Source organism: Pseudophryne corroboree, unplaced genomic scaffold (genome assembly GCF_028390025.1).
Source record: "Pseudophryne corroboree isolate aPseCor3 unplaced genomic scaffold, aPseCor3.hap2 scaffold_681, whole genome shotgun sequence".
NCBI lineage: Eukaryota > Metazoa > Chordata > Amphibia > Anura > Myobatrachidae > Pseudophryne > Pseudophryne corroboree.
Window position 1 is genome coordinate 224,395 of NW_026970267.1, and position 13,505 is coordinate 237,899.

The following is a 13,505-nucleotide window of genomic DNA, read 5'->3' on the forward strand; positions in this document are numbered from 1 at the left end:
TGGTTTGTTGTTTGGGGGTGCTTCAGTATTAGGCAGCCTTCTGCCCTCCCATGTTCATTTGAAAATATGTGTTCTCCCTGCAGTTGTTGTCCCCAGATGAGAGTTCCCTTGTGCTGCCTCAGATGAATCTCCTTTACTTGACAGATATATGCCTGAGCAGCGGCCCTCCCCAGCCCTATCCCAAATCATACTTATTTTGCATAGGAGATACCATGGTCATGAAGATTGTTCTCCCAGGGTGAGGTTCATTCATTGCATTCTGGGTATGCTGACCCCTGTGATTTCCCCAAATGTGGGAAACTCGACTGCATTATTTGTGGTAGTGGGGGACTGTGTTTGTGCTTTCCTCTGCTCAGCTCTGGTAAAAGTCAGATTTCTTTGTCTCAGATCTTCCTCTAGCCTTGTTCTTCTTTCGAGAGTTCCCTTGTGCTGCCTCAGTTGGATCTCCTTCACTTGACAGGGGGGTGCCCTAGCAGCGACCCTCCCCAGCTCTAGCCCAACTCCTACTTACCTGCCAGGTGAGATATTATGATCAGGAAGGTGCTTCTCACAGGGCAAGGCTCACCCATTGCACTCTGGGTGTGCTGCTCCTGCGATTTCCCCAAATGTGGGGCACTTGACTGCATAATTTGTGTTTCCTCTGGTCGGCTCTCGTATAATTCAGATCTCTTTGTCTCAGGTCTCTCTCCAGCCTAGTTTGCTGTCTGTTTCCACTTCTCTTTTCTTGAGCCGCTCCCTTCTATGCCCTTGCGCACTATCCTGACTTCTCCCGTCTGCTTACTTTGTGCCTTCCAACGCACAATGCGAACTACAGGTAGTGCTGCAGGGCCCACACCCTTTTACTTGCCTTACAGAGCAGCTCTGGAGCTGTTACAGTGCCCAGCTGCTGCAAGAAATCAGCTTGAATGCTTCAGGTGCTGGGGCATAGCCAACATGAGCCCCACACCGAAGGAGGGTGGAGGTGTTTAATGCGAATTAGGGGTCATGCAAGCGCCGCAAAAGGCCGCCATGCCCTGCACATCCCTTTTTTCTTTTCATATGCAGACGAGGGTTGAAGCCAACTTTGACCCACTGCTTGGATGACATCACCATATGCAAATCCATCTGCTGCAGGCCTTCCCCCAGGAATGCTTGCACTAGTTGTTGCATTTGGTTTGTTGTTTTTTGGGTGCTTCAGTATTAGGCAGCCTTCTGCCCTCCCATGTTCATCTGAAAATATGTGTTCTCCCTGCAGTTGTTGTCCCCAGATGAGAGTTCCCTTGTGCTGCCTCAGTTGAATCGCCTTTACTTGACAGAGATGTGCCTGAGCAGCGGCCCTCCCCAGCCCTATACCAAATCATACTTATTTTGCATAGGAGATATCATGGTCATGAAGATTGTTCTCCCAGGGTGAGGTTCATTCATTGCATTCTGGGTATGATGACCCCTGTGATTTCCCCAAATGTGGGAAACTCGACTGCATTATTTGTGGTAGTGGGGGACTGTGTTTGTGCTTTCCTCTGGTCAGCTCTGGTAAAAGTCAGATTTCTTTGTCTCAGATCTTCCTCTAGCCTTGTTCTTCTTTCGAGAGTTCCCTTGTGCTGCCTCAGTTGGATCTCCTTCACTTGACAGGGGGGTGCCCGAGCAGCGACCCTCCCCAGCTCTAGCCCAACTCCTACTTACCTGCCAGGTGAGATACTATGATGATGTAGGTGCTTCTCCCAGGGCAAGGCTCACCCATTGCACTCTGGGTGTGCTGCCCCTTTGATTTCCCCAAATGTGGGAAACTTGACTGCATAATTTGTGTTTCCCCTGGTCGGCTCTCATATAATTCAGATCTCTTTGTCTCAGGTCTCTCTTCAGCCTAGTTTGCTGTCTGTTTCCACTTCTCTTTTCTTGAGCCGCTCCCTTCTATGCCCTTGCGCACTATCCTGACTTCTCCCATCTGCTTACTTTGTGCCTTCCAACGCACAATGCGAACTACAGGTAGTGCTGCAGGGCCCACACCCTTTTACTTGCCTTACAGAGCAGCTCTGGAGCTGTTACAGTGCCCAGCTGCTGCAAGAAATCAGCTTGAATGCTTCAGGGGCTGGGGCATAGCCAACATGAGCCCCACACCGAAGGAGGGTGGAGGTGTTTAATGCGAACTAGGGGTCATCCAAGCGCCGCAAAAGGCCGCCATGCCCTGCACGCCCCTTTTCTCTTTTCATATGCAGATGAGGGTTGAAGCCAACTTTGACCCACTGCTTGGATGACATCACCATATGCAAATCCATCTGCTGCAGGCCTTCCCCCAGGAATGCTTGTACTAGTAGTTGCATTTGGTTTGTTGTTTGGGGGTGCTTCAGTATTAGGCAGCCTTCTGCCCTCCCATGTTCATCTGAAAATATGTGTTCTCCCTGCAGTTGTTGTCCCCAGATGAGAGTTCCCTTGTGCTGCCTCAGTTGAATCTCCTTTACTTGACAGAGATGTGCCTGAGCAGCGGCCCTCCCCAGCCCTATCCCAAATCATACTTATTTTGCATAGGAGATACCATGGTCATGAAGATTGTTCTCCCAGGGTGAGGTTCATTCATTGCATTCTGAGTATGCTGACCCCTGTGATTTCCCCAAATGTGGGAAACTCGACTGCATTATTTGTGGTAGTGGGGGACTGTGTTTGGGCTTTCCTCTGCTCAGCTCTGGTAAAAGTCAGATTTCTTTGTCTCAGATCTTCCTCTAGCCTTGTTCTTCTTTCGAGAGTTCCCTTGTGCTGCCTCAGTTGGATCTCCTTCACTTGACAGGGGGGTGCCCGAGCAGCGACCCACCCCAGCTCTAGCCCAACTCCTACTTACCTGCCAGGTGAGATACTATGATCAGGAAGGTGCTTCTCCCAGGGCAAGGCTCACCCATTGCACTCTGGGTGTGCTGCTCCTGTGATTTCCCCAAATGTGGGAAACTTGACTGCATAATTTGTGTTTCCTCTGGTCGGCTCTCGTATAATTCAGATCTCTTTGTCTCAGGTCTTTCTCCAGCCTAGTTTGCTGTCTGTTTCCACTTCTCTTTTCTTGAGCCGCTCCCTTCTATGCCCTTGCGCACTATCCTGACCTCTCCCGTCTGCTTACTTTGTGCCTTCCAACGCACAATGCATACTACAGGTAGTGCTGCAGGGCCCACACCCTTTTACATGCTTTACAGAACAGCTCTGGAGCTGTTACAGTGCCCAGCTGCTGCAAGAAATCATCTTGAATGCTTCAGGGGCTGGGGCAAAGCCAACATGAGCCCCACACCGAAGGAGGGTGGAGATGTTTAATGCGAATTAAGGGTCATCCAAGCGCCACAAAAGGACGCCATGCCCTGCACATCCCTTTTTTGTTTTCATATGCAGACGAGGGTTGAAGCCAACTTTGACCCACTGCTTGGATGACATCACCATATGCAAATCCATCTGCTGCAGGCCTTCCCCCAGGAATGCTTACACTAGTTGTTGCATTTGGTTTGTTGTTTGGGGGTGCTTCAGTATTAGGCAGCCTTCTGCCCTCCCATGTTCATCTGAAAATATGTGTTCTCCCTGCAGTTGTTGTCCCCAGATGAGAGTTCCCTTGTGCTTCCTCAGTTGAATCTCCTTTACTTGACAGAGCTGTGCCTGAGCAGCGGCCCTCCCCAGCCCTATCCCAAATCATACTTATTTTGCATAGGAGATACCATGGTCATGAAGATTGTTCTCCCAGGGTGAGGTTCATTCATTGCATTCTGGGTATGCTGACCCCTGTGATTTCCCCAAATGTGGGAAACTCGACTGCATTATTTGTGGTAGTGGGGGACTGTGTTTGTGCTTTCTTCTGGTCAACTCTGGTAAAAGTCAGATTTCTTTGTCTCAGATCTTCCTCTAGCCTTGTTCTTCTTTCGAGAGTTCCCTTGTGCTGCCTCAGTTGGATCTCCTTCACTTGACAGGGGGGTGCCCGAGCAGCGACCCTCCCCAGCTCTAGCCCAACTCCTACTTACCTGCCAGGTGAGATACTATGATCAGGAAGGTGCTTCTCCCAGGGCAAGGCTCACCCATTGCACTCTGGGTGTGCTGCTCCTGCGATTTCCCCAAATGTGGGACACTTGACTGCATAATTTGTGTTTCCTCTGGTCGGCTCTCGTATAATTCAGATCTCTTTGTCTCAGGTCTCTCTCCAGCCTAGTTTGCTGTCTGTTTCCACTTCTCTTTTCTTGAGCCGCTCCCTTCTATGCCCTTGCGCACTATCCTGACTTCTCCCGTCTGCTTACTTTGTGCCTTCCAACGCACAATGCGAACTACAGGTAGTGCTGCAGGGCCCACACCCTTTTAGTTGCCTTACAGAGCAGCTCTGGAGCTGTTACAGTGCCCAGCTGCTGCAAGAAATCAGCTTGAATGCTTCAGGTGCTGGGGCATAGCCAACATGAGCCCCACACCTAAGGAGGGTGGAGGTGTTTAATGCGAATTAGGGGTCATGCAAGCGCCGAAAAAGGCCGCCATGCCCTGCACATCCCTTTTTTCTTTTCATATGCAGACGAGGGTTGAAGCCAACTTTGACCCACTGCTTGGATGACATCACCATATGCAAATCCATCTGCTGCAGGCCTTCCCCCAGGAATGCTTGCACTAGTTGTTGCATTTGGTTTGTTGTTTGGGGGTGCTTCAGTATTAGGCAGCCTTCTGCCCTCCCATGTTCATCTGAAAATATGTGTTCTCCCTGCAGTTGTTGTCCCCAGATGAGAGTTCCCTTGTGCTGCCTCAGTTGAATCTCCTTTACTTGACAGAGATGTGCCTGAGCAGCGGCCCTCCCCAGCCCTATCCCAAATCATACTTATTTTGCATAGGAGATACCATGGTCATGAAGATTGTTCTCCCAGGGTGAGGTTCATTCATTGCATTCTGGGTATGATGACCCCTGTGATTACCCCAAATGTGGGAAACTCGACTGCATTATTTGTGGTAGTGGGGGACTGTGTTTGTGCTTTCTTCTGGTCAACTCTGGTAAAAATCAGATTTCTTTGTCTCAGATCTTCCTCTAGCCTTGTTCCTCTTTCGAGAGTTCCCTTGTGCTGCCTCAGTTGGATCTCCTTCACTTGACAGGGGGGTACCCGAGCAGCGACCCTCCCCAGCTCTAGCCCAACTCCTACTTACCTGCCAGGTGAGATACTATGATCATGTAGGTGCTTCTCCCAGGGCAAGGCTCACCCATTGCACTCTGGGTGTGCTGCCCCTGTGATTTCCCCAAATGTGGGAAACTTGACTGCATAATTTGTGTTTCCCCTGGTCGTCTCTCGTATAATTCAGATCTCTTTGTCTCAGGTCTCTCTCCAGCCTAGTTTGCTGTCTGTTTCCACTTCTCTTTTCTTGAGCCGCTCCCTTCTATGCCCTTGCGCACTATCCTGACTTCTCCCGTCTGCTTACTTTGTGCCTTCCAACACACAATGCAAACTACAGGTAGTGCTGCAGGGCCCACACCCTTTTACTTGCCTCACAGAGCAGCTCTGGAGCTGTTACAGTACCCAGCTGCTGCAAGAAATCAGCTTGAATGCTTCAGGGGCTGGGGCATTGCCAACATGAGCCCCACACCGAAGGAGGGTGGAGGTGTTTAATGCGAACTAAGGGTCACCCAAGCGCCGCAAAAGGCCGCCATGCCCTGCACGCCCCTTTTCTCTTTTCATATGCAGACGAGGGTTGAAGCCAACTTTGACCCACTGCTTGGATGGCATTACCATATGCAAATCAATCTGCTGCAGGCCTTCCCCCAGGAATGCTTGCACTAGTTGTTGCATTTGGTTTGTTGTTTGGGGGTGCTTCGGTATTAGGCAGCCTTCTGCCCTCCCATGTTCATCTGAAAATATGTGTTCTCCCTGCAGTTGTTGTCCCCAGATGAGAGTTCCCTTGTGCTGCCTCAGTTGAATCTCCTTTACTTGACAGAGATGTGCCTGAGCAGCGGCCCTCCCCAGCCCTATCCCAAATCATACTTATTTTGCATAGGAGATACCATGGTCATGAAGATTGTTCTCCCAGGGTGAGGTTCATTCATTGCATTCTGGGTATGCTGACCCCTGTGATTTCCCCAAATGTGGGAAACTCGACTGCATTATTTGTGGTAGTGGGGGACTGTGTTTGTGCTTTCCTCTGCTCAGCTCTGGTAAAAGTCAGATTTCTTTGTCTCAGATCTTCCTCTAGCCTTGTTCTTCTTTCGAGAGTTCCCTTGTGCTGCCTCAGTTGGATCTCCTTCACTTGACAGGGGGGTGCCCGAGCAGCGACCCTCCCCAGCTCTAGCCCAACTCCTACTTACCTGCCAGGTGAGATACTATGATCAGGAAGGTGCTTCTCCCAGGGCAAGGCTCACCCATTGCACTCTGGGTGTGCTGCTACTGCGATTTCCCCAAATGTGGGAAACTTGACTGCATAATTTGTGTTTCCTCTGGTCGGCTCTCGTATAATTCAGATCTCTTTGTCTCAGGTCTTTCTCCAGCCTAGTTTGCTGTCTGTTTCCACTTCTCTTTTCTTGAGCCGCTCCCTTCTATGCCCTTGCGCACTATCCTGACCTCTCCCGTCTGCTTACTTTGTGCCTTCCAACGCACAATGCATACTACAGGTAGTGCTGCAGGGCCCACACCCTTTTACATGCTTTAAAGAACAGCTCTGGAGCTGTTACAGTGCCCAGCTGCTGCAAGAAATCATCTTGAATGCTTCAGGGGCTGGGGCAAAGCCAACATGAGCCCCACACCGAAGGAGGGTGGAGATGTTTAATGCGAATTAAGGGTCATCCAAGCGCCACAAAAGGACGCCATGCCCTGCACATCCCTTTTTTCTTTTCATATGCAGACGAGGGTTGAAGCCAACTTTGACCCATTGCTTGGATGACATCACCATATGCAAATCCATCTGCTGCAGGCCTTCCCCCAGGAATGCTTACACTAGTTGTTGCATTTGGTTTGTTGTTTGGGGGTGCTTCAGTATTAGGCAGCCTTCTGCCCTCCCATGTTCATCTGAAAATATGTGTTCTCCCTGCAGTTGTTGTCCCCAGATGAGAGTTCCCTTGTGCTGCCTCAGTTGAATCTCCTTTACTTGACAGAGATGTGCCTGAGCAGCGGCCCTCCCCAGCCCTATCCCAAATCATACTTATTTTGCATAGGAGATACCATGGTCATGAAGATTGTTCTCCCAGGGTGAGGTTCATTCATTGCATTCTGGGTATGCTGACCCCTGTGATTTCCCCAAATGTGGGAAACTCGACTGCATTATTTGTGGTAGTGGGGGACTGTGTTTGTGCTTTCTTCTGGTCAACTCTGGTAAAAGTCAGATTTCTTTGTCTCAGATCTTCCTCTAGCCTTGTTCTTCTTTCGAGAGTTCCCTTGTGCTGCCTCAGTTGGATCTCCTTCACTTGACAGGGGGGTGCCCGAGCAGCGACCCTCCCCAGCTCTAGCCCAACTCCTACTTATCTGCCAGGTGAGATACTATGATCAGGAAGGTGCTTCTCCCAGGGCAAGGCTCACCCATTGCACTCTGGGTGTGCTGCTCCTGCGATTTCCCCAAATGTGGGACACTTGACTGCATAATTTGTGTTTCCTCTGGTCGGCTCTCGTATAATTCAGATCTCTTTGTCTCAGGTCTCTCTCCAGCCTAGTTTGCTGTCTGTTTCCACTTCTCTTTTCTTGAGCCGCTCCCTTCTATGCCCTTGCGCACTATCCTGACTTCTCCTGTCTGCTTACTTTGTGCCTTCCAACGCACAATGCGAACTACAGGTAGTGCTGCAGGGCCCACACCCTTTTAGTTGCCTTACAGAGCAGCTCTGGAGCTGTTACAGTGCCCAGCTGCTGCAAGAAATCAGCTTGAATGCTTCAGGTGCTGGGGCATAGCCAACATGAGCCCCACACCTAAGGAGGGTGGAGGTGTTTAATGCGAATTAGGGGTCATGCAAGCGCCGCAAAAGGCCGCCATGCCCTGCACATCCCTTTTTTCTTTTCATATGCAGACGAGGGTTGAAGCCAACTTTGACCCACTGCTTGGATGACATCACCATATGCAAATCCATCTGCTGCAGGCCTTCCCCCAGGAATGCTTGCACTAGTTGTTGCATTTGGTTTGTTGTTTGGGGGTGCTTCAGTATTAGGCAGCCTTCTGCCCTCCCATGTTCATCTGAAAATATGTGTTCTCCCTGCAGTTGTTGTCCCCAGATGAGAGTTCCCTTGTGCTGCCTCAGTTGAATCGCCTTTACTTGACAGAGATGTGCCTGAGCAGCGGCCCTCCCCAGCCCTATCCCAAATCATACTTATTTTGCATAGGAGATATCATGGTCATGAAGATTGTTCTCCCAGGGTGAGGTTCATTCATTGCATTCTGGGTATGATGACCCCTGTGATTTCCCCAAATGTGGGAAACTCGACTGCATTATTTGTGGTAGAGGGGGACTGTGTTTGTGCTTTCCTCTGGTCAGCTCTGGTAAAAGTCAGATTTCTTTGTCTCAGATCTTCCTCTAGCCTTGTTCTTCTTTCGAGAGTTCCCTTGTGCTGCCTCAGTTGGATCTCCTTCACTTGACAGGGGGGTGCCCGAGCAGCGACCCTCCCCAGCTCTAGCCCAACTCCTACTTACCTGCCAGGTGAGATACTATGATCAGGAAGGTGCTTCTCCCAGGGCAAGGCTCACCCATTGCACTCTGGGTGTGCTGCTCCTGCGATTTCCCCAAATGTGGGACACTTGACTGCATAATTTGTGTTTCCTCTGGTCGGCTCTCGTATAATTCAGATCTCTTTGTCTCAGGTCTCTCTCCAGCCTAGTTTGCTGTCTGTTTCCACTTCTCTTTTCTTGAGCCGCTCCCTTCTATGCCCTTGCGCACTATCCTGACTTCTCCCGTCTGCTTACTTTGTGCCTTCCAACGCACAATGCGAACTACAGGTAGTGCTGCAGGGCCCACACCCTTTTACTTGCCTTACAGAGCAGCTCTGGAGCTGTTACAGTGCCCAGCTGCTGCAAGAAATCAGCTTGAATGCTTCAGGTGCTGGGGCATAGCCAACATGAGCCCCACACCTAAGGAGGGTGGAGGTGTTTAATGCGAATTAGGGGTCATGCAAGCGCCGCAAAAGGCCGCCATGCCCTGCACATCCCTTTTTTCTTTTCATATGCAGACGAGGGTTGAAGCCAACTTTGACCCACTGCTTGGATGACATCACCATATGCAAATCCATCTGCTGCAGGCCTTCCCCCAGGAATGCTTGCACTAGTTGTTGCATTTGGTTTGTTGTTTGGGGGTGCTTCAGTATTAGGCAGCCTTCTGCCCTCCCATGTTCATCTGAAAATATGTGTTCTCCCTGCAGTTGTTGTCCCCAGATGAGAGTTCCCTTGTGCTGCCTCAGTTGAATCTCCTTTACTTGACAGAGATGTGCCTGAGCAGCGGCCCTCCCCAGCCCTATCCCAAATCATACTTATTTTGCATAGGAGATACCATGGTCATGAAGATTGTTCTCCCAGGGTGAGGTTCATTCATTGCATTCTGGGTATGCTGACCCCTGTGATTTCCCCAAATGTGGGAAACTCGACTGCATTATTTGTGGTAGTGGGGGACTGTGTTTGTGCTTTCCTCTGGTCAGCTCTGGTAAAAGCCAGATTTCTGTGTCTCAGATCTTCCTCTAGCCTTGTTCTTCTTTCGAGAGTTCTCTTGTGCTGCCTCAGTTGGATCTCCTTCACTTGACAGGGGGGTGCCCGAGCAGCGACCCTCCTCAGCTCTTGCCCAACTCCTACTTACCTGCCAGGTGAGATACTATGATCATGAAGGTGCTTCTCCCAGGGCAAGGCTCACCCATTGCACTCTGTGTGTGCTGCTCCAGCTATTTCCCCAAATGTGGGAAACTCGACTGCATAATTTGTGTTTCCCCTGGTCGGCTCTCGTATAATTCAGATCTCTTTGTCTCAGGTCTCTCTCCAGCCTAGTTTGCTGTCAGTTTCCACTTCTCTTTTCTTGAGCCGCTCCCTTCTATGCCCTTGCGCACTATCCTGACTTCTCCCGTCTGCTTACTTTGTGCCTTCCAACGCACAATGCGAACTACAGGTAGTGCTGCAGGGCCCACACCCTTTTAGTTGCCTTACAGAGCAGCTCTGGAGCTGTTACAGTGCCCAGCTGCTGCAAGAAATCAGCATGAATGTTCTTCGTTGATTGATGGAAGAAACATCTTACAAAAACTCTCCAGATTATTGACTTTTTAAAGTTTTTCTAGGAAACGTTCTAGATGAATGCTTATTAGCGTTTGTCAGAATGTAAGTTTGCAAAGTGTCTCTGTGGCGCAATCAGTTAGCGTGTTCGGTTATTATCTAAAAGGTTGGTGGTTCAATCCCACCCAGGGACGTAATTTACCTTGTGATCAGATTTTGGTGATCTTAAAGTAGACAAGTCAAAATTTCAAACCCCCTGTTATGGTGTGGGTACCTGGCCTTCCCTGATGTAATCAGAGTTAGATTTGATTCAGTGATTTTATAAAAACAGCTAGGAAGCACAATTTAGCAGTAGGTTGCAGAGAAAAAAAAAATATGCTGGCAGAAAAATCCAATTGAGTGAATAAACAGCTCTTCATTTTCTGGCTTTATTTTTATGCTAACAAATTTGTTCTCTGAAAAGTGTCCACAAAGCCAAGTCTCTGATTAACACCTTTGTAAGGATGGTTTTTCACCTATTACTAAATTAAACTTGCTTCATTGGAAAGGCAGCAAGATGCATCCTCATTTCAATGTCTACTGAAATAATACAGGTTGACACCAGGAAACATTAACGGCACTGCATCCTTGCTGCTTTCTCATGTGGAAGTCTGTTTAATGTGAAAACAAGGTGATATCTAATTAGCACACAGGTAAGCAATTAAGAAAATCTTTATTTAAGGGTGAAGATGTTTCTCACAAAATCGTTGCCCCAATGCATCATTGAAATTCAACCTGGAAAGATGATTTTAATATATCACTTGTACATTTTGTATTGCTCTTCTGGTGACAATGTAGTTTGTTTTTGTCAATTACCATTTTAATAATAGGGTAAAGAAAATTAAGTGGATTTTTGAAAGAAAACAATACTGTCAATATACTATTAAAACAAATTAAAATGGTAAAAGTTATTGTACTTTAAGTAAAAATAAAAGAGCAAAAATATCCATCCCAGTTTTGGATTACTTTAATTAACAAAAAAAATGCATATAGCAAAGGATAGTTTCAATCTGCCTACCTCTGGGTTATGGGCCCAGCATGCTTCCATTGCAGTACTCTGCTGCACATGTAAGTGCAAGAGATCCTGAAGCACTCACTCATCATGGGAAAGTACCAATGTGTTTCTTTGTTGGTTGATGGAAGAAACATCTTACAAAAACTCTCCAGATTATTGACTTTTTAAAGTTTTTCTAGGAAACGTTCTAGATGAATGCTTATTAGCCTTTGTCAGTATGTACTTTTTGCAAAGTGTCTCTGTGGCGCAATTGGTTAGTGTGTACGGCTATTAACCAAAAGGTTGGTGGTTAAATCCTACCCAGGGACGTAATTGACCTTGTGATCAGATTTTGGTAATATTTAAGTAGACAAGTCAAAATTTCAAACCCCCTCTTATTGTGTAGGGTACCTAGCCTTCTCTGATGTAATCAGAGTTAGATTTGATTCAGTGATTTTATAAAAACAGCTAGGAAGCACAATTTAGCAGTGGGTTGCAGAGAAAAAGAAATATGCTGGCAAAAAAATCCAATTGAGTGATTAAACAGCTCTTCATTTCTGGCTTTATTTTTATGCTAACAAATTTGTTCTCTGAAAAGTGTCCACAAAGCCAAGTCTCTGATTAACACCTTTGTAGGGATGGTTTTTCACGTATTACTAAATTAAACTTGCTTCATTGGAAAGGCAGCAAGATGCATCCTCATTTCAATGTCTACTGAAATAATACAAGTTGACACCAGGAAACATTAACGCCACTGCATCCTTGCTGCTTTCTCATGTGGAAGTCTGTTTAATGTGAAAACAAGGTGATATCTAATTAGCACACAGGTAAGGAATTAAGAAAATCTTTATTTAAGGGTGAAGATGTTTCTCACAAAATCGTTGCCCCAATGCATCATTGAAATTCAAGCTGGAAAGATGATTTTAATATATCACTTGTACATTTTGTATTGCTCTTCTGGTGACAATGTAGTTTGTTTTTGTCAATTACCATTTTAATAATAGGGTAAAGAAAATTAAGTGGATTTTTGAAAGAAAACAATACTGTCAATATACTATTAAAACAAATTAAAATGGTAAAAGTTATTGTACTTTAAGTAAAAATAAAAGAGCAAAAATATCAATCCCAGTTTTGGATTACTTTAATTAACAAAAAAAAATGCATATAGCAAAGGATAGTTTCAATCTGCCTACCTCTGGGTTATGGGCCCAGCATGCTTCCATTGCAGTACTCTGCTGCACATGTAAGTGCAAGAGATCCTGAAGCACTCACTCATCATGGGAAAGTACCAATGTGTTTCTTCGTTGGTTGATGGAAGAAACATCTTACAAAAACTCTCCAGATTATTGACTTTTTAAAGTTTTTCTAGGAAACGTTCTAGATGAATGCTTATTAGCCTTTGTCAGTATGTACTTTTGCAAAGTGTCTCTGTGGCGCAATTAGTTAGTGTGTAAGGCTATTAATCAAAAGGTTGGTGGTTCAATCTCACCCAGGAATGTAATTGACCTTGTGATCAGATTTTGGTGATATTTAAGTAGACAAGTCAAAATTTCAAACCCCCTCTTATTGTGTAGGGTACCTGGCCTTCTCTGATGTAATCAGAGTTAGATTTGATTCAGTGATTTTATAAAAAACAGCTAGGAAGCACAATTTAGCAGTGGGTTGCAGATAAAAAAAATATGCTGGCAGAAAAATCCAATTGAGTGATTAAACAGCTCTTCATTTTCTGGCTTTATTTTTATGCTAACAAATTTGTTCTCTGAAAAGTGTCCACAAAGCCATGTCTCTGATTAACACCTTTGTAGGGATGGTTTTTCACCTATTACTAAATTAAACTTGCTTCATTGGAAAGGCAGCAAGATGCATCCTCATTTCAATGTCTACTGAAATAATACAGGTTGACACCAGGAAACATTAACGCCACTGCATCCTTGCTGCTTTCTCATGTGGAAGTTTGTTTAATGTGAAAACAATGTGATATCTAATTAGCACACAGGTAAGGAATTAAGAAAATCTTTATTTAAGGGTGAAGATGTTTCTCACAAAATCGTTGCCCCAATGCATCATTGAAATTCAAGCTGGAAAGATGATTTTAATATATCACTTGTACATTTTGTATTGCTCTTCTGGTGACAATGTAGTTTGTTTTTGTCAATTACCATTTTAATAATAGGGTAAAGAAAATTAAGTGGATTTTTGAAAGAAAACAATACTGTCAATATACTATTAAAACAAATTAAAATGGTAAAAGTTATTGTACTTTAAGTAAAAATAAAAGAGCAAAAATATCAATCCCAGTTTTGGATTACTTTAATTAACAAAAAAAAATGCATATAGCAAAGGATAGTTTCAATCT

General features: G+C 46.2%; 17 non-coding genes and 1 pseudogene across 17 annotated transcripts; all 18 read left to right on the forward strand.

The window, feature by feature from the left end:
• Nucleotides 1-187: 187 nt before the first annotated feature.
• Nucleotides 188-351, forward strand: LOC135037521 (U1 spliceosomal RNA). The gene has a single exon (XR_010232048.1). It is a non-coding gene; the product is annotated as a U1 spliceosomal RNA (small nuclear RNA).
• A 152-nt stretch (nt 352-503) lies between these two features.
• On the forward strand, nt 504-666 carry LOC135037534 (U1 spliceosomal RNA). Its single transcript, XR_010232061.1, has one exon. It is a non-coding gene; the product is annotated as a U1 spliceosomal RNA (small nuclear RNA).
• A 672-nt stretch (nt 667-1,338) lies between these two features.
• Nucleotides 1,339-1,502, forward strand: LOC135037530 (U1 spliceosomal RNA). Its single transcript, XR_010232057.1, has one exon. It is a non-coding gene; the product is annotated as a U1 spliceosomal RNA (small nuclear RNA).
• Nucleotides 1,503-1,654: 152 nt separating this feature from the next.
• On the forward strand, nt 1,655-1,796 carry LOC135037550 (U1 spliceosomal RNA; annotated as a pseudogene).
• A 692-nt stretch (nt 1,797-2,488) lies between these two features.
• On the forward strand, nt 2,489-2,652 carry LOC135037525 (U1 spliceosomal RNA). The gene has a single exon (XR_010232052.1). It is a non-coding gene; the product is annotated as a U1 spliceosomal RNA (small nuclear RNA).
• Nucleotides 2,653-2,804: 152 nt separating this feature from the next.
• Nucleotides 2,805-2,967, forward strand: LOC135037538 (U1 spliceosomal RNA). Its single transcript, XR_010232065.1, has one exon. It is a non-coding gene; the product is annotated as a U1 spliceosomal RNA (small nuclear RNA).
• Nucleotides 2,968-3,638: 671 nt separating this feature from the next.
• Nucleotides 3,639-3,802, forward strand: LOC135037526 (U1 spliceosomal RNA). Its single transcript, XR_010232053.1, has one exon. It is a non-coding gene; the product is annotated as a U1 spliceosomal RNA (small nuclear RNA).
• A 152-nt stretch (nt 3,803-3,954) lies between these two features.
• Nucleotides 3,955-4,117, forward strand: LOC135037536 (U1 spliceosomal RNA). Its single transcript, XR_010232063.1, has one exon. It is a non-coding gene; the product is annotated as a U1 spliceosomal RNA (small nuclear RNA).
• Nucleotides 4,118-4,788: 671 nt separating this feature from the next.
• LOC135037533 (U1 spliceosomal RNA) lies at nt 4,789-4,952 on the forward strand. The gene has a single exon (XR_010232060.1). It is a non-coding gene; the product is annotated as a U1 spliceosomal RNA (small nuclear RNA).
• Nucleotides 4,953-5,104: 152 nt separating this feature from the next.
• LOC135037544 (U1 spliceosomal RNA) lies at nt 5,105-5,267 on the forward strand. Its single transcript, XR_010232070.1, has one exon. It is a non-coding gene; the product is annotated as a U1 spliceosomal RNA (small nuclear RNA).
• A 671-nt stretch (nt 5,268-5,938) lies between these two features.
• Nucleotides 5,939-6,102, forward strand: LOC135037522 (U1 spliceosomal RNA). Its single transcript, XR_010232049.1, has one exon. It is a non-coding gene; the product is annotated as a U1 spliceosomal RNA (small nuclear RNA).
• A 152-nt stretch (nt 6,103-6,254) lies between these two features.
• Nucleotides 6,255-6,417, forward strand: LOC135037540 (U1 spliceosomal RNA). Its single transcript, XR_010232067.1, has one exon. It is a non-coding gene; the product is annotated as a U1 spliceosomal RNA (small nuclear RNA).
• A 671-nt stretch (nt 6,418-7,088) lies between these two features.
• On the forward strand, nt 7,089-7,252 carry LOC135037527 (U1 spliceosomal RNA). The gene has a single exon (XR_010232054.1). It is a non-coding gene; the product is annotated as a U1 spliceosomal RNA (small nuclear RNA).
• A 152-nt stretch (nt 7,253-7,404) lies between these two features.
• On the forward strand, nt 7,405-7,567 carry LOC135037542 (U1 spliceosomal RNA). Its single transcript, XR_010232068.1, has one exon. It is a non-coding gene; the product is annotated as a U1 spliceosomal RNA (small nuclear RNA).
• A 671-nt stretch (nt 7,568-8,238) lies between these two features.
• On the forward strand, nt 8,239-8,402 carry LOC135037531 (U1 spliceosomal RNA). The gene has a single exon (XR_010232058.1). It is a non-coding gene; the product is annotated as a U1 spliceosomal RNA (small nuclear RNA).
• A 152-nt stretch (nt 8,403-8,554) lies between these two features.
• LOC135037537 (U1 spliceosomal RNA) lies at nt 8,555-8,717 on the forward strand. The gene has a single exon (XR_010232064.1). It is a non-coding gene; the product is annotated as a U1 spliceosomal RNA (small nuclear RNA).
• Nucleotides 8,718-9,388: 671 nt separating this feature from the next.
• Nucleotides 9,389-9,552, forward strand: LOC135037523 (U1 spliceosomal RNA). Its single transcript, XR_010232050.1, has one exon. It is a non-coding gene; the product is annotated as a U1 spliceosomal RNA (small nuclear RNA).
• A 152-nt stretch (nt 9,553-9,704) lies between these two features.
• On the forward strand, nt 9,705-9,867 carry LOC135037549 (U1 spliceosomal RNA). Its single transcript, XR_010232074.1, has one exon. It is a non-coding gene; the product is annotated as a U1 spliceosomal RNA (small nuclear RNA).
• The last annotated feature ends 3,638 nt before the right edge of the window (nt 9,868-13,505 follow it).